The sequence below is a fragment of the Lycorma delicatula genome, chromosome 5 (assembly GCF_047948215.1).
Source record: "Lycorma delicatula isolate Av1 chromosome 5, ASM4794821v1, whole genome shotgun sequence".
Taxonomy (NCBI): domain Eukaryota; kingdom Metazoa; phylum Arthropoda; class Insecta; order Hemiptera; family Fulgoridae; genus Lycorma; species Lycorma delicatula.
In genome coordinates this window covers 16,089,975-16,109,334 of record NC_134459.1, presented here as the reverse complement: position 1 = coordinate 16,109,334, position 19,360 = coordinate 16,089,975, and the positions used below count along the sequence as shown (strand labels likewise).

Below are 19,360 nucleotides of genomic sequence, written 5' to 3'. Positions count from 1 at the left end.
TCAATTTATGATAAAATACTGATTTATAAAACCTACCGGGTTGGTCTTGTGGTACTAGACCGTGGATACTAGTGTTCTTGGGTGGTTGGGTTCCAATTAACCACACACCTCAGGAATGATCGACCTGAGACTGTACAAGACTACACTTCATTTACATCCATACATATCATCCTCATCCATCCTCTGAAGTAATATCTTAGGGTAGTTGCGGAGGCTAAACAGAAAAATAAAGTACTGACTTATAAAATATGATGTAATAACATGTATTTATAGAAACAAAATGAGCAGATATAGAATTATATAATTATAGATATAAAATAACATTGAATATGAATTTAAATCTTGAAATTAATTTTTAATATAAATATGTCTACAAGAACTTTAGTGTAAATAAGTTAATGAAACTGTGAAAAAAGAATTGATATTTAATAAACAGATTTTTAATATAAGGGTATAAAAAAAAGTAATTCTACGGATTAAACTACACTCATTTTAACTAACTTTAGCGTATAGAAAAACACCTTTAAAAAAGTTGATGTATTAAAAATAACTTTACGAAAGGCTAAATTAAATTGGTTAGAAATATTAAAATAAATTCTAATTTAAAAAGTTAGAAGTGTTTTATGATGATAAGTACAAAGATATATAATATATTACTGAAAATATTACAAGATTCCGTCGAATTGTAGAAATAAAAAGTTCCACCAACACTAAATGAAAAAACATATTGTGTTAAAAACGTGAAAGTTTTTCAAGATTCCATAACTCTCTGTAAGTTTTGTAAACTTAACTTTTCAATATTTAAGAGTAAGCCTCCTTATTACAAAAAACTTTTAATTTTTATACATTTTTGTTTTTTGAGAGAAAAAATTAAACGGTACTAGACTTAAAACACATTTATCATTTTTTTCAAATTATCGTTAAAAGTGAATTACAATAATTATTACCTCAAATTTACTTGATGTTTGTATTACCGTTTTTATTCTCTTGATAACCCTTTGCCTTCCATTCCAACCTATTCCCTTACATTCTTCATAATTCTTCTTTTTTTTATTTTAGAATGACCTATAAATAAAGAAAATTACGGATAAAATAATATAAATATATATACATCCCACATAAAATTTATCTCTTATATAACAGAGAATGTTCTAACAGATTCACTGACTTACTAAATATTTTACGATTCCATTGCAGTGTTTCCGATATGTGTGTCCTCTAAAGACTAAAAAGTTCTGGACAGATTTACGGGCGGGGAAGAAGGGCGAAAGGGAAAAATCGGAAAAGGGAAATAGGGAAAAATCGAAAAAGGGTAAAAGGGAAGAAGCTAAAAAAAGAAGGGAAAACGAGGAAAAGGAAAAACGGGAAAAGGAAATGGAAATGGAAAAGAGGAAAAAGGAAGGGGAAAGGGAAATGGGAGAAGATAAAGGGGGATTAAATAAATTTAATTAAAATTAAATTTTAAATAAATAAATAATTAAATTAAAATGGAATTAAAAAATTGGAATATGTAAAGCAAATAATTGAATATATCAAATGCAAAAAAATTAGTTGAGAAATAAAGCGTAGGTAAAGCATGGAAATGAAGTAATTCATTACATCTGTCAAATAACTTAATATTAATACATCGTGTGCGCGCGCAGAGCAACAGAATGAGTGTGTAAGTGCTCCAGAAGAATGCCGTTATATTTTACAGCTGTATTTCTCTCTTTAAAATAATGAAAAAAGTTCATAATAAACATGTGTCCGGAAAAGGGTTTGTTTTTAAATTAGGAATAACAAAAGATTTAACCATGATTTCTGCTTAGCGGCAAAATGAACCTATACCGAAATTCATTGAAAACTAACTGGAATCGAAAGGGGAACAGGGGAGAAAGAAAAAATCGAAAAAGGAAGAAGGGGAAAGTGGAACAAAGAAAAAATGGGAAAACGGGGAAAAGGAAATGGAAAGGGAAAAGAGGAAAGGTTAAAGGGAAATTGGTGAAGAGGAACAGGAAAAGGAAGTAAGGGAAAGAGAAACGGGTGAAGGAAAGGGAAACGGGAGAAAACGGAAAGGGAGAGCGAAGCGAGCCATGACCCTCTGATCGTGGATGAGAAGCGCAAGTAACCATAGAGCACGGGATTCGCCCGTGCTCTAGATTTGGGATTGTAATACATTTTTTGTAACTTAAATTGTTTATATTAAAAAAGCATTGCGAGTGAAGCTACATCTATATTGTGGGCGAAGTCGCGACAGGGTATGCTAGTAAGAATACATTTGCTTTTATACATTATGTTCTTCTATTTCTTTGCCTATATTTAAAATATTAATTTACGTTTACATTAAATCCCGTATCCTAATCATTGGACTAACTACCCCACAATAATTTTCTTAGTTTATTCGAATGTTTCCAAAGGAATGGCTTAGTATTTTCTCAAATTATAGGAAGGCTTTTTGTTTAATAGGCTATTACAGAGCCGAACTTAGTTAAATAGTCCGTTACTCTCGTCCTTAACCACTAAAATATTTTATTATTTATTATAATTTATCCGACGTACTAGTTATCATGTTTTTTTTTTGTTTTTTTTTTTTAAATTATACATAATATTTCATCAATCTATTTGTTCATAAGAAGACGTTAAATTATTTTTTTCCGAATAATCGGAAAAAATAATAATTATATATATATATTGTTACCACATATATGTCTAATTTAATATCGGCGGGCGATAACGGTAGCAACGATGTGAGAGGGGCGCACAGTACCAGCATCACTTCCACCGCGCAGTTCTCCCACTATAGCGGCACCACCACTCTCCGGCTCCTATAAAAGAGCGTGCACGAGAGTGAATTGACAATTGATCGTCGACCACCACCTGGAGAAGACCAACAAGAAGAAGAGGATGGAAGATGTTCCGTGGCCGCCTCAACGTGGGTCCTCCCGGCGAATGCCAACATCCCCGCTGGGGTAGCCGGCCTGTCCGGCCTGCCGAGGGAGTGGCTGGATGCGGACGCTAACTTCCCGCTCCAGCTCCAGCTCGCCGGGCTTCAATCGCCCTGGCCGGGAGACTCGGCCGCAGGAGCCGGCCCAGCGTGGGATCGCTCGTGGAGAATCGCCTCAGCCGCGCCGGCACTGCGGGGCTCTGGGGGACACCACTGCCACGCTGTAGTGGGGACCCAACTGCCGCTGAGGCAAAGCTCAGTCGGACTTCAATGGAAGAGCCGCAACTCCCCGACCTCGCCGGAGACCAGCTTCCGGACCCAACAGCTCTTCTCAAATCTAACGCAAAAAAACGGCCCTTTTCATGGCCACCGCAAGGTTATATCGATTTCCAATTCCTTTTCCTTCAGTCCGCCATTTTATGTTTATTAATCTTTTCTTTAAAGTGTTATGCAATTTAAAGTATACAAAACGAAACCTTAGTTTTGACAATCCGTAAAGAAATAACCAACTTATGTCAGAAAATGTGAGTACGTTAGAATCAACCGTCACATGTTACAAAAACGTAATTTTTCAGGAATCACAAAAAAATAATTTAGGTACTTCCTAAAGATAAGGAAAGTAAAAATAAAATTACATTATTCTAATGTAATTGGGGCTGAAATGTTCAGTTCTGTAATCAAAACGGTCAATTTCTATGTAGTTTATATTTTATTTAGGAATTAAGTTGGAACTAGTTAATTTTGACAATTACAGAGGTACATAGTACTTTACTAATTTAACTAACTTTAGGTACTGTTCAAGTATTGTTAAAATAATCCCTTTAATCATAAAAAAAACTTCACAGAGAAACATCTCGAACAAAAACAAATTAATCAACATATAATCACGATTGCTCATTAGTAACATTGACGGCCTCTGATTGGCTGTCAGTACAGCTGGGATAAAAACTATCATGTAAGGCTCTATTTTCCTTACAAAATATCGAGTTTTGATTCCAACAATAACAAAATCGAATTCTACAATACAAATACTAAAGGAAAGCACTGCTACCTAAATTTGCGATTTTTGGAACATATGGTATTTATTTTAGTGTCCTCATGTATGACATAATTTTCATAAATACGATTTTAGACAGAACAATTTTCATCAATGTTTGAACAACATAACGCTAATGAAAACAGCACAAACACCGCTTAAATAAATATTCAAATACTAGACACTAAACTTTTTTTCCTGTTTAGCCTCCGGGAATCATCGTCAGATATTACTTCAGAGAATGATATGCATGAGTGTAACTGAAGTGTAATCTTGTACAGTCAGCTCGTCCATTCTTGAGATGTTTGTTTAATAAAAACCCAACCACCAACGAACAGCGGTATCCACGATCTAGTATTCAAATCCGTATAAAAGTACCTGTCTTTACTAGGATTTGAACGTTGGAACTCTCGACTTCGAAATCAGTTGATTTGCGAAGACGCGTTCACCACTAGACTAAACCGGTGAGTTAGACACTAAAGGTTTTTGTTAATAAGCTGTTATTGCCCACCTATGAAAAAATATAAATCTATAATATGTTTTAGGAGGATGTCTTTTAAATTAATTTTATAATTTTTAGCATTTTCTTGTAAACTGTTCCGTTTAAAACGTATTACTTTTCAGACCCGGTTTGTGTTTTGTTTCTAATTAAAGCTGAACTTCTCAAATTTGTGTTTAGTTTTAATAGACGTTATTTACATCAATTTTCTCGAAATTAAATTCTCTACAAAGTTAACTAGAAACTTTTACTTTTTTATTCGTAAATTAATTAAGTTGTTATTTTTCAAATCTAAAAAAGTGTATTTTCCAACAAAACGTTTCATGTTTTATTCCATTTTTATTCCCTAAGTGTGATAGAGGTCTAAGATCATTTTTATCCAATTTCTTAGATCTAAACCCATAAACATGTTGCAAATTTAACTCTCGATTTGTACCCCAAGAATTTTAGTTCGGTCTAATTTCACAGAGGGAGAAGAAACGTTTACGAGCTAAAACTCACCGACGAAACGTTTGCTGACTTATGTTAATATGAACTTTTTTTTTATTTTTTGGCTACAGAATCATTTCTTGAGATATTTCCGTGCTATTTGAAATCACCTTTCTTTTTCCTGTTTAGCCTCCGGGAATTACCGTTCAGGTATTACTTCAGAGGATGATACGTATGAGTGTAAGTGAAGTGTAGAATTGTACAGTCTCAGTTCGACTATTCCTGAGATGTGTGGTTAATTGAAACCCAACTACCAAAGAATACCGGTATCCACGATTTAGTATTCAAATCTCTATAAAAGTAAACTGCCTTTACTAGGATTTTAACCTTAGAATTCTCGATTTCGAAATCATCTGATTTGAGAAGATGCGTTCACCACTAGACCAACCCGATGGGTTTATTTGAAATCACCTGTATATACAGTATACAACTCTACTAAAACTATACTAATACCCTTCATTAGAATATAAAATAATACTTTTTCAATATATGTTTAAAATAATTCTTTATGAAGCTAGTGACAAATAAAAAGTTTTTTTCTATTTATTTTTTTTATTTAATCTTTTAATTTTATTTATTATTATAGTCGTATTATAGTCGCATCAACAATTAAAGTTTTTAGCGACTGGAGTGTAACTGTAAATGTATACCGGTACACATGTAGTCATGAACAGACTCAGACCGACCATTCCTAAGACGGATGTTTAATTAAACCCCAACTATCAAAGAATACCGGCTGATTTTCGATGACGAATTTTTTCATTTGACAATTTGGGTTATCAACAATTTTAATTAATTGTCTATTTCAATACGTCGAAATTAAAGAATTGAAGATTTTTTGTAGTACGATTTTAGAAGTGTTTTAATTTTTTTTCTTTATTATATTTACGTATTTATCTTTTTAATTTATTGGAAAGATATGTTTTGTGTGTGTGTGTGTGTGTGTATACATATATTATATATATATATATATATATATATATATATACACATGTGTGCGTGAGTGTGCTCGCGCGCGCGTGAAGGATGGGTGTGGTTGGTTGGGTTTTAAAGCAAAAAAGTGATTTATTATGTTTTCGTCTAAAATCTGGATAAAAAAGAAATACTCTGTATAATCTATATTTTTTAGTACTGATAAAATTATTTTCTTCATTTATCTTGTAAATGAAAGACAAAAGTAAGGTGGAATTTTTGTGTTTTAAATTCGAACGACGATCAAAACAGATTCTCATTTGCTGAATAAATTGACTACAATTTATGGATTCGGTGTCTATTGTTATCTTTAAGATTAGGTAGAATGAAAGTAGAATTAAAAATTAAAAGTCCGTTTGATTTATTATCTTCGAAGAAACACACCGAAGAATTACAAACATTAATCAAGGAACTAGAGAAAAACATCCTCAAGGGATAATCTTTTATATCTACTCCATCTATAACATATAACAATCAAGAATATTCCTGAATACGTAAGTCTAAACAAGTTTAATCTTCCTAAAGCCGGACTATTTTAAGTTGTTTGACTTACACATTTAGTTTAATGAACAATAGAGGGAGGTAGATAATATAAGTTAATCATATTTGTACTTGTGTTAGAAACTTAAAACACTTTTCCAAGTTGAGAACAATTAATGACTATTTAACTGAAAAAGACAGGTTTGCCAAACACACAAATAAATCTAAAATTTAAGCAATTATTAAACATAAGTTTATACATAAATTTAACTACGCAAGGGAACAATAAGCAACTATACTGGAATAGCGTTGAATTTAGTAAAACAAAAAATAGGAAACTGCGAGAATAGTAACAAAGTAAAAACACATTTCAAAAATGAGCATTTAATTAATAAATTATGAATACTGCTTTCTATATCTAATAGGTGTTGACAAAATAACAAGAAAAAATCTTAATACAAGCATAGTCACTCCAAAGAATAACAAGAATTTCTATACCAAATGAGGATTAAAGTGGTTTCTTACATTGTATACTGCTGGTATCAGCAATAATATAAACATTAATTATTAATAATACTCATACGTCAAACATTTTGCATGAATTATATTAATAAAAAACACTGTTTTAGGTTAAATTAATGTATCTCATTCACTGGGGAAAAACGCATTATTTATTTATCTTCTTAGAAAGAGAAATATAAAAGACATAAATGTCTTTTATATTTCAAATAAAAGACATAAATTGAATAACAAAAAATTTCAAAATCAGAAAACAATTAACAAGTACGATTAAAAAAAAAAAAATTTTAAAAACCCAACAAAAAAGGCGTACATTTTCCTAAAAAAGGCGTTAAATTAACTTTTTATTATGTCTGAATGCTACATATTTGTTTAAAGAAACATTCGGTATATTTTGAAATTATAAATTCAATTTTTTTGCGAGTTTTCGTTTTAAGTATGACTGTATATGACTCTATAACTATCTGTGTATTGTTTACGATAAACTTGTTAATTAATATTTAAGTATATACTGTAGGAAACGAGGAATCTATACGATGAAAAAAAAATTTCATAAAAGTTAGGCTTTCTTCTTAACCCACCGGATTGGTCTAGTGTTGAACACGTCTTACCAAATCAGCTGATTTGGAAGTCGAGAGTTCCAGTGTTCAAGTTCTTTTTATACGGATTTTAATACTAGATCGTGGTTACCGTTGTTCTTTGGTGGTTGGGTTTCAATTAACCACACATCTCAGGAATGGTCGAACTGAGAGTGTACAAGACTACACTTCATTTACAGTCATACATATCATCCTCATTCATCCTCTGAAGTAATACCTGAACGGTAATTCCTGGAGGCTAAACAGGAAAAAGAAAGGCTTTATTCTTACTCAATTGATTGTAATGATGGATACTAACTATTTAAGAAGATTATATGCGACTTATAACAAGGTTGATCAGAAAGTTCTCAGCTTGGTACAGAGATGGCTCAAGTATAACTAAATGATTACGGCAATAAGTATGAACCTATATGGAGTGCTGCGAAATTTCATACGCGTGCTTTTTAGTTACTTGTTTGTGGCGATCGAATAAAGCAAACAAGATTTTACATTTACTGAAAAGTTCGAGGTATTATTTAAAAGGTTTAACCTCGTCGGACATACAAAAGAGTAAAGTCCATTTTAAAGTATTCTTTTGCTTCGTTTTCGAAAAAGTGGGCTGCTTTTCGAAAAGTAAAAATTAGGCTGGAGAATTTAAATGTGGTAATACATTTAATCAAGACAATTAAAGCTCGGAATGCCCAAAAACCACTCACTACAACCAATGAACTCTTCAAAAAAAATCCACAACGCATTATTAAATCATCGTCGACTGAAGGCAACGGAGCTGCTGATATCGCTTACATCTTGATAGACTTGTTCACTACATTTTACACAAAGTTTTAGATATGAAAACGCTTTCGATGGATGCCACGTTTATCAGCAGTCGACCAAAAACGCATTCGACTGTAAATTTCTCGAGGGTGTGTAAACTTATTTAAATACAATTATGTTAAATTTCGACTATTTTAAACATGTTACGTTTTTTCGACAGTAAATGAAACATGGGGATTCACTAATGTATGCCGAGATGAAAGAGTAGGTGGGATGAGGTGAAAGTACGCTTTAGAAAACCAAAACGATTTTAATTGCAGAAAACGTCACGGTTATGGTTTTGCCTGATTCTTGTGGTGTAGATCTTTAATAATACCTGGAAAAAGGCAGGGTCATCACTGGGGACGCTTCGCTAATGGATCGAGTAAACGGTGTTATTTATGCTAAACGACCACGTCTAGACAAAATCAATTGCTCTTTCACCAGAATAATATGCCTACACTCCTGTGTATTTGTGTGTGTGTGCGCGGCACACACACACACACACACACACACACACTAAATAACGTAATAATAACACAATAAATAAATACCGTTATTTTCTTTTATAATTTATAAAAGATTCTATGAACTTCGCTTTGAATTTTTTTCACATGCGCTTATTCGTTGGATTTAGTTCACATCATTTACTTTCTCCTCCCACATCTGAAGAAATGGTTCGCCGGATGAGAATCAGTTCAAATGATGAGGTCAAACCTGATATACCCACTTATCTTGTAGAGTTGGATTAATCGCACTATACTCAGGTTAAAAGTTGTTGGTTAAAACAACTGAGGTTAATGTTTCTTTAATCTCAGGTTGCTGTTGGTCTAAACGTATTAAATTGCAAAGATGATTAATATAAAAAAGAGATTCTACAAAATCTTGTCTTTTCTTTGTCAGCTCAAGAAGTTTCCGAATGACCCTCGTATAAGGTATTATGACGTCAGAAGCAGATAGTAACTGAAGAAATACAATTACCAATTCGTTTTTTACATTGGAGAACATAATAAAACTAGTACAAAGAGTTACATTTAGATCTGATACTATCAGGTTTTATTAACCAGTTTAGATTTTAGATCTTAATCCAATCTACGTTAACAAGAAGTAATTTATTATTACGTAAGTACGTATTAAATAAAATAAAACTGACAAAAACGTTAATTGACAAGTAAATATTTCATTCAAAAGCATTATAAAACCTTCAGAAATCTAAACGTACATACCAATTAAATTTTGAATTTTTTTTCTACTCTTCTTTGTAGCTTTGATAGTGAAAAGTATCTTCCATAGATGGAAACGGTCAAACAAAAAGGAAAATTTAAACAATTCTGGTGTGATGTTTTACATTCCACTCGACCGTACGGGAAAAGTCAGTGTACAAAGTTATTTGAGCGCTTTACGGTAATTGAATGTTCCGCCTACACGATACAATACACGACACGTACAGAATTCCAGATAGAACGTGATATTAAAATAAAAGTACATGAGAAATCTGTTAAATAAATAATTTCAGTAAAAGAAAAGTAATCGATAAGGCTTTACGTAATATAATTCTTACTTAACCAATAATAAAACAGGAGATAAAAAAAAAATAACGTTATTTTCTTTTATAATTTATAAAATTAAAAAACAAAAAACAAATGTAACCTAATTTTTATATGAATACCGTTATGGAAACAAATAAAATAACATTTAGAAATGATGAAAATATTTTTAAGATTACAATCCAAGAGAAGTAAACATATATGTAATATAAGCAGCTAATATGGAGGAGACAAGATTTCCACCATATGTGGTATTAATAAAAAAAAATGTAGAAAAAGAACGATAAAAACTTTCAGTACTTTAAGTTAATCCAAGCCATCTGGTTTTATCTCCCAGCATTTCTTGAAAATCTAAGAAATTGTTCTCATCTTATTTCTGATTTTATTTCTCTCTCTCTCTCTCTCTCTCTCTCTCTCTCTCTCTCTCTCTCAACCGTGTTATCTTCTGTTTACTATTCCTGTCATAAGAATTTTCTTTATTTCCTTTACAGAATTATTCAAACAAAAATGAAGGTAAAAAAGACAATTATATAAATATAAGCGTATCCACTTACCAACAATTGTATTACTTATCCAATCGCTTTTGGATTATTTTTCCATTGTCACGGATTACTGATTAATTTTGAATTTTATAATTGTACATATAAATTTATTTAAATAAGAATTAAATCGAAAATAAAAATTAAAGTTATTATGTTAAGTGGATATTCTAATTTTTATATAAATTGTAAAAATACCAACGGTGCAAACTGTTAAGAAAATTAAAACTAAAACAGACATGTCACTGACAAACAATTTAGGGCTCTACATATCGTTAACCCCAAATATAGAAACATTCTTATTTGCAGTGACTCAAGGTGTTAGAAAACTTTTATTCCAAACATCCTGTCGTCATTGAAATTTACGATGCAATCGCTGAGTTATGTAATCGCAAAACAGAAGTAAGTTTTTGCCGGGTCCCTAGCCACGTAGGAATTCTTGGTAACGAAAGAGCAGATTCTGCTGCCAAAGAAGCGTGTATTCAACCTCCTTTCACCTACCGAGTTACTACCTTTGATTTTATCAATCGTGTAAAACAATCACTGAGAGGAAGGTGGCAAAGCGACTGGGTCGATAATAAACTCCGACGGATTAAAGATTCAGTGTTGTCATGGGGCTCCTCTTACAGAAAGTCCCGTCGTGAGGAAGTGGTCCTATGCCGGTTACGGATAGGACATACGAGGATCACACATGGATACCTAATTTCAGGAGAAGTTCCACCCCTATGCACACGATACGACTGCCGCATGACTGTGCACCACGTTCTCGTGAATTGCATATGTTATGCGGCGTTGTCTTATGTCGTAAGTTTAATCTACCTAGAAACATCCGTGATATCTTGTACAATAATAACGTAATTTTGGACCGGATGTTTCTGTTTTTGCATAGTACCATATTACTGCAAAAAAATTAATATTATCACATATATTTTGATGCTAGGAGAGTTGTTGATAATTTTTAACCTTTATTTTGAATTTTGATTTTTTTGGTTCTATGTCTTTAATTTTATTATCCGACAAGGGTACCTTTTGCACGACCCATCCGAATTAGGTAAGTTTTATATAGTTTCTTTATTCGATTATTTTAACTTTTATATTTTAAAGACTTCGTCTGCGGTATTAGTTTTGAGTTTTATTTTACCTTCTTGACTCTTGTTTTAATAAATTTTTATTATATGATTAATATTAATTTTTAACCTTATGGAGTTATTTTACCCTTTTATTAATAAAATCCCGGGCGATGATAACGCCCAGGCGTTTTTCGCCTACAAACAAAAAAATAAAAAATAGAACTGTTATTCTTCTATATGAGATGAAAGTGGTAACAATTAATAAAATAACTGGTTTATTAACCGAATAATAATTTGTGGGTCAAGTTTAAGGATTATTTACTCAAAAATGGAAGATAAGATTTTAAAAATATCTTTGGTACATCAACGCGCAGCCATTCAATTTTAAATTACCGGTGGGCTTCAAAAGGGGTTTTGTTTTCTTAAAATGAAATAGCTTTAGATGAATTCAAAATAGGGTCCAATTTATTACAAAAATTTATGGTACTCTACTGAATGATCGTAAATGGTGAATATTGTCCATCTCTTCATATTTCAAGTTATTGTATTTCATAATCTTTTAAACAGATATATTTTTTCTTAAGAAGTCCTACTAACTCCGAAATTAAAAGTTCTAGAAATACGTAATACACTTTCATTAATTAATTAACAATCCAGTGCATATGAATATCGGGGTTTTAAAGCTATGTAATATTTCTCAAGTTTCACGTACGTTGATTAATTCTACAAGTAATGAAAGAACAACTCAACCAGTTTTAGCTGTGCGCAAGTTCATAAACTGTTTATAGTAACTTCCGCTTGAAAGCACTAGTACCAAAGATGGCGATCCCCTAACAAATGCGTTCTGTGTTTCACAGTTTGCAAGGTGTGAAACTGTAATTACCGTTCAACGTGCGTTCCGTTGTGATCCCCGAGTGACAATAACTTTCGTAGATGGTATAAAAAATTTGACACCACTAGATGTATTTGTAAAGGGAAGACAGAATTTGTACAGGACGACCGAATGTGTCCAAAGACAATGTTGAACGTGTAAAATTCTTTTTTGGGTATAGTAATAGGAAATCCGTTACGAAGGATAGCCGTGAATTAGCGATTCCAGTGACGTCTGTGTGGGGGGTTGTAAGGAAACAGTTACAACTGCATCCATATCGTTTACAGTTGTTACAAGTTGTAAAGCCTACAGATTATGGTTTAGGTGCCAGCTTTGCAAATTAAATGATGCACGGTGACGATGAAGACTTTCTTTATCGTGTCGTATTCAGAGACTAATCAACATTTTATATTTATTGAAAGTAAATACTCATAATATACGTATCTGGGGATTAGACAATTCTCACAGAATATTGCGGTGTGAACGAGACTCCTCAAAATTAAATGTTTTTTGTGCCGTATCCCGACGGCAAGTTTACGGGCCGTCGTGTTTGGAATGAACTGTCTTGATGTGCAACAGCTATGGAATAGTTGTTGCACCTCAACAACTGCAATACGAACCACAGAAATTGGCAACAAGATGGTGCGGCTCCTCGCTTGCATTACGCTGTACGTGATTGGTTGAATGAAATTCTCCCCAACGGCTGGTCGTCCGGGATCAGATAACAGGGCTTGTTTGCCGTATCGGCGATGGACCATCCTTTTTCGCTGAAACAAGAGAAAGAGGAGTTACATGCGTGTTCAGATATTCTATTTGTTCTTTCCTTAACTTGCATGATGGACTATAGAATTTAATTGGTAACAAGATGATGCGCCTCCTCACTGACGTAACTCTTTACGGAATAGGTTGAATAACGTTTCCCCAATCAGTGAATGGAACCGATGATAGAGCTTGTTTGCGGTCACTCGATCGCACATCGTGTGAATTCTATCCTTAGTCGTTTTTATAAAGGATCTTGTGTAAGTGCCTCAGCTTCCTACTTATCTACCAGTTTTGAAGAATAGGATTTAAGCAGCTGTCGCATCCATTACTCTACATTCTGGTTAAAACATTGGACCTGAATTTTCTTATCGGTTTGAATATTTGACGCGTGACTAAAGGCGCTCACATTGAATACTTGTAGGGAAAAACTGTAAAAGTTTTTCTCTACTCTCCATATTATTTGTGATTCAGTACGGTTGGTCAAAGTTAAGAGATATTAAATATCTTTATAAATCCCCGTTATTCTTTTTCTGTACATCTTGTAGAAGTATATATATAGCCAACTGGGCTGGTCTGTGGTAAACTTGTAGAAGAAATCACTTGATTAACAGCTTATTTTTGAAGTCAAAGGTTCTGAGATTCAAATACTTATATAACAGACATATATAGCAAAAGTTAATTAATTTTATGCGGACTTGAATACGGATGTACTTTGGTGTTGGGGTTTATTCACACATCAATGTGTGAATAAACGTCTTGGTGGTCGGTCAATTAATCACACATTTCAGGAATGGTAAGCCTGAATTTGTGCAAGACTACACACCTCATTTATACATGTCATCCTCATCTCATTTGGCCGGATTGCTTATTGTTCAGCAGTTGAACAGATTGCAACGTACGCACATTAGAAATAAACAGACAAATATATATACATATATAGATATATATAATTAATAATTATATATTTTCTTTAAGATACATTTTAATTGGGTGTATGCAAATTTTCCCTGATGCTTAACCTATTTCTCTAATGTGCAAATTTAAGTTATAATTTTTATCTTATATTAAAAAAAAACTTGCTGATGATATTTAACTTTTCCAGCACTTGGAGCAGGGATTTCTAAGTAATAATATTTCTAGGTAACTCTAGAAATATTATTATGTAACTTTTGTATTTAAATAATATTTATTATCATATATTAAGTACTGCAGACCTGGCAATGCTTCGCTATTGTTAGATTTCAATATTTATATACATTAAATGAACACAGTTGAAAGTTTGATAAAACATTAACAAAATGAACATTACAGAACTTCACAAAATTTAATCTTTTCCATTTTCACTTTTTTCCTTTTCCCCAATTTACTTTTCACATTTTCCTCTTACCATATTCCCTTTTTTTCCCCCTCCTTTTCCTCTATATTTCCCTTTTGTTCCCCCATTTCTCTTTCCCTTATTTACTTTTCCCCTTTCTTTTTTCTCCTATCCCTTTGTCAGTTTTCCCTGATTTCCCCCTTTTTCTTTTTTCTTTTTTCCATTTTCCGTTTCTTCCCTTTTACCTTTTTCGATTTTTCCCTTTTTTCCCCCCCATGTAAATCGGTCCAGTAGTTTTAGTCCAATAGTTTAGTCTATAGCGGAAACACTGAAATGGAATCGTAAAATATTTAGTATAGCGAGTGTTGCTTTCACGTCTAAGAGAGAGCGCTGTTTTTAAAAAAAAGCATGTTTTACCTGTCACTGGTGTAACATGTTAGTATGTAAATATTAGGTATATAAAAACACGCGCGTATTCGAATGCAACGTTGTGTCAAAATTTCAAAACAATCGGTGAAGAACTTTCGGAGATTTAAGATTTGAACAAACGAACATTTACATTTTTATTTATATAGATATATATATATATAAAATATATATATATATATATATATATATATATATATATATATTCTCTCTATTCATTTCTAGGAATTATATAAAGAAATAACTTAAAGAAAAATAATAACATTTTTCTAAACTAACTTTTTACCAATATTTTCCTGTTTTTTAATAACTGCTTTTTCTGAAAATATTGAATATTGAATATTTCCCTTTTGTTCCCCCATTTCTCTTTCCCTTATTTACTTTTCCCCTTTCTTTTTTCTCCTATCCCTTTGTCAGTTTTCCCTGATTTCCCCTTTTCTTTTTTCTTTTTTCCATTTTCCCTTTCTTCCCTTTTATCTTTTTCGATTTTTCCCTTTTTTCCCCCGCATGTACAATCCAATACGATTAATGTCTATGAGGAGCAGATGAAGTTATCACCTGTACGCTTATGTATCGTTGATCATTTTTTATAGGAATTCCGTTCATTCGTTACTCGATGAAGAAGAAAACTGGAAAGGCAGTTCGTTTTTTCGGATATGGGATTCTTGTTTTTCTTTCTCAAATCACGTCGTTAAAGCGATTTAATCACGAACCAAAACAGGAATAAAAGCTTTTCAAGTGCAATTTTTTACAAAATTTCATCTGATTTTTTTCTAAAGTACGATATAAAAACATTTCCATAATATATGACTTAATCCCATAAAATTTCATGATGGTATGTTAAATCTTTCGTCAAATATAAAACCAAATAATTACCAACTCATATCCACATCCGCCCTCAATAACATTTTTTATTTACTTTTTTGTATATTTAGAATAAAAAGGAACTTTAAAAACATTAAGATATACAAAGATCTTGAGGGAGCTCAAATTTGAGAACTTTAGAAAAACTGTCTCCCTTCTGTAAATATCTTATATGTAGTAAAACTGGTTTTGAATGCCCCTATTACTTGTATTCTTTAATATTTAAGCTTTAATTAACGGGTTTATTTTTTCAAAAATGAACCAACGGTAACTGCCAAATTATGAGTGGATTTTCAACCTTTTATATAACAGTATAATTAAAAAAATAGAACATAATTTGGATGCGTTTTAGAAAAAAAATATAGTTTTTGAAAAATTCTTAAAAATTTTATAATATAGGTCACACAATAAAATAATTAAAAAAACAAGAATTTTAATAAATGGAAGTTATATGTTAGAAATAAACGTCGGTAAGCCATTACCTGAACAATAGATAAAAATATTTGTTAAGTGGGTATAATAATTATTATTAGTGGAGAAAATCAAAAAATTACCAAACACTTGTAAAAACAAGAGATAACTATTAAAAATTAAAAACACGACTAGTAAAAAATATTGCTCTTTAATATAGGATAATTAAAGACCGTGCGGGTGACAATTTTGTATATAATTTTTTTTTCAAATTTTTTTAACTTATTAAACATACATATATACATATAGCCTATGACACTCTCGGTAACGTAAGAAATCCAACTCGGAGTCATATATCTAAATCGGTTCAGCCGTTCAGCTACTATAGTGGAACAAACATACACACTCCTTAAATAAATTACGTTCCTTTTTGTGTAAAAAATATTTCAAGAACACACTTGCAGTTTTATTAATGTAATCAATATAAAATAAACATGAAAATATACAGATCACATTAATAAATGACACCTTTTCATAAGTAAAAGATGCCTTGCACGAGGTGTTTGCGTCACATCACCACACAAGTCTCACACGCAGTCCCCACGAAAAGCTCATTATTATTAAAACAGAAAGTTTTTAAATCTATTTAATGACATTTTATTTAACGTAAATTTAATTCTATTTTTTTTTTTTTTTGTCTTCAGTCATTTGACTGGTTTGATGCAGCTCTCCAAGATTCCCTGTCTAGTGCTAGTCGTTTCATTCAGTATACCCTCTACATCCTACATCCCTAACAATTTGTTTTACATATTCCAAACGTGGCCTGCCTACACAATTTTTCCCTTCTACCTGTCCTTCCAAAATTAAAGCGACTATTCCAGGATGCCTTAGTATGTGGCCTATAAGTCTGTCTCTTCTTTTAACTATATTTTTCCAAATGCTTCTTTCTTCATCTATTTGCCGCAATACCTCTTCATTTGTCACTTTATCCACCCATCTGATTTTTAACATTCTCCTATAGCACCGCATTTCAAAAGCTTCTAACCTTTTCTTCTCAGATACTCCGATTGTCCAAGTTTCACTTCCATATAAAGCGACACTCCAAACATACACTTTCAAAAATCTTTTCCTGACATTTAAATTAATTTTTGATGTAAACAACTTATATTTCTTACTGAAGGCTCGTTTAGCTTGTGCTATTCGGCATTTTATATCGCTCCTGCTTCGTCCATCTTTAGTAATTCTACTTCCCAAATAACAAAATTCTTCTACCTCCATAATCTTTTCTCCTCCTATTTTCACATTCAGTGGTCCATCTTTGTTATTTCTACTACATTTCATTACTTTTGTTTATTTTATTTCATTAATTCTATTATTTTTGTAATATTATTCATTCGATTGAATCGAATCATTTAGTTCAAATCCAGCTCAATGATTTAGGTGGACTCAATGACTGTGAGGTTCACAGTTCATTAATTCAATTCATTAAAGTTTGTGCTCCAACCGGAATCTATTACATAATTTTATATATTTACATAGCCAATGACAATCCCGGTAAGGCAAAGGATTGAAGCACGGGGTAATACTTCTAAATCGATTCAACCGTTGAGCTGCTACGGTGGAACAAACATAAATATATTACACTCCTTTCTGGGCAGTGTAAAAATGTATGTTGTACAAGAAAAATACGAGAGTTAAATTTAAATCAGTATTGAAGTAAAAATTAAATATTTTCTTTGTAAAAAGAGTTTTTTTTTACCAATTAGGATTAAACAAACTTATCAAAAAATACAATGAAGAAAGTTTTAAAAATTAATTTACAAGGGGAAGAAAGTTTTCAGAATTCAAACTTATTTATTTGTTAAGAAGAACTTCTTAAAACATTTGATGTCACTGGCATATAAAAATTAATCTTTGTAGGACTACTCTTTGATCTGACACGTCTCTTTTTTAAAAATTATCTCCTAATCAACTTCACAGGTACTAATGACTGATTTCATCGATGCGCGTATATTTTTTTATAGTGTAGATAAAAAAGTTTACATCAAGTAGATTAAACTTTGTTTTCATTTTGAGATACTTTCTTCTAACCATAAAAAAGATTCTTTCAACGAAAACCCTTTTAAAACATTTCTTTTTTTTCATATTTTCTGTTAATCGCAATTACTCGTATAATAAAAGCCAATAGTGTTGAAAATACTAAGAAACCTAGGATTACACCCGAAACTGGTAAAAATTATCGAACTACTCCAAAATAAAATTCAGAAGAGAAATATCACAACCATTCCTAATCAAAACAAGTTTAAGACAAGGAGATGGACTATTCCCACTGCTCTTCAACTGCGCCCTAGAATATGTAATGAAAGAGTGGTACAAAAAAGACCCACTACACGTAACAATTGAAGCAAGGAAACATGTCAACCGTATCAAAGTAAAATTGTAGATTAATAGGAATTGCAGATGACCTAGCCTTTCTAGCCAATAACATCGCAGAAGCTAGAATCCAAGTAAATTCATTGGAAGAACTAGCAGGAATAAGAGGCCTAAGAATATCATATGAAAAGACTAGAAGAATATTGACCATAAATCTCCTGGATTGAACTACGTAATTATAAACGGACATAAAGTCGAGCTAATTGAACGGTTTAAATATTTAGGAGAAAATATCGCACATGACCTCAAAGAAAAAGTAAACTGGAAAGAAAGATCACAAAAGCTCTATAACGCACAAAATACCACCAAAATAACATATAATAAAAGATGCACCTCAATAAATACAAACTTAGACATTACAAAATTGTAATCAGACCTATAATATCATATGGAGGCAAAACACTCTTCAAACTAAATTCAACATTTTCTACTCAGCAGAAATGTAAAGAATAGATAGAAAAATTTTAAGAACATGCACAAATAAAATACGACTTACTGATGGGGGAGAATGAAGATTCATACCAAACCAAGAGGTACATAAAGACGTAGAATCAACTCTAGAGTACTTTAGAAAGAAAAAGAATCTCCTTCTTTGCACACATAATACGAACAGGCTCGACAGGATGGTCGAGAAATATTGGAAAACCACCAAAACACCGACCTGAAAAACCGAAATTAAACAAGATATGCAAGAACTAGAAATCACAATAAAAGATTTAAGAAACAAAACTGACAGTAAAAAAATACTAAAATAAGCAAACTCCAGATTTAAAATTAAAGAAAATAAAATAACAACAAGGATTTGTTCAGCAG

General features: G+C 32.0%; 1 long non-coding RNA gene across 1 annotated transcript in view; it reads right to left on the bottom strand.

The window, feature by feature from the left end:
• Positions 1-994: 994 nt before the first annotated feature.
• Positions 995-19,360, bottom strand: part of LOC142325832 (uncharacterized) — a 213,254-nt gene continuing 194,888 nt past the window's right edge. Inside the window, exon 3 of the long non-coding RNA XR_012756599.1 lies at positions 995-1,065. This is a non-coding gene — a long non-coding RNA (uncharacterized LOC142325832). The remainder of the gene's footprint in view (positions 1,066-19,360) is intronic.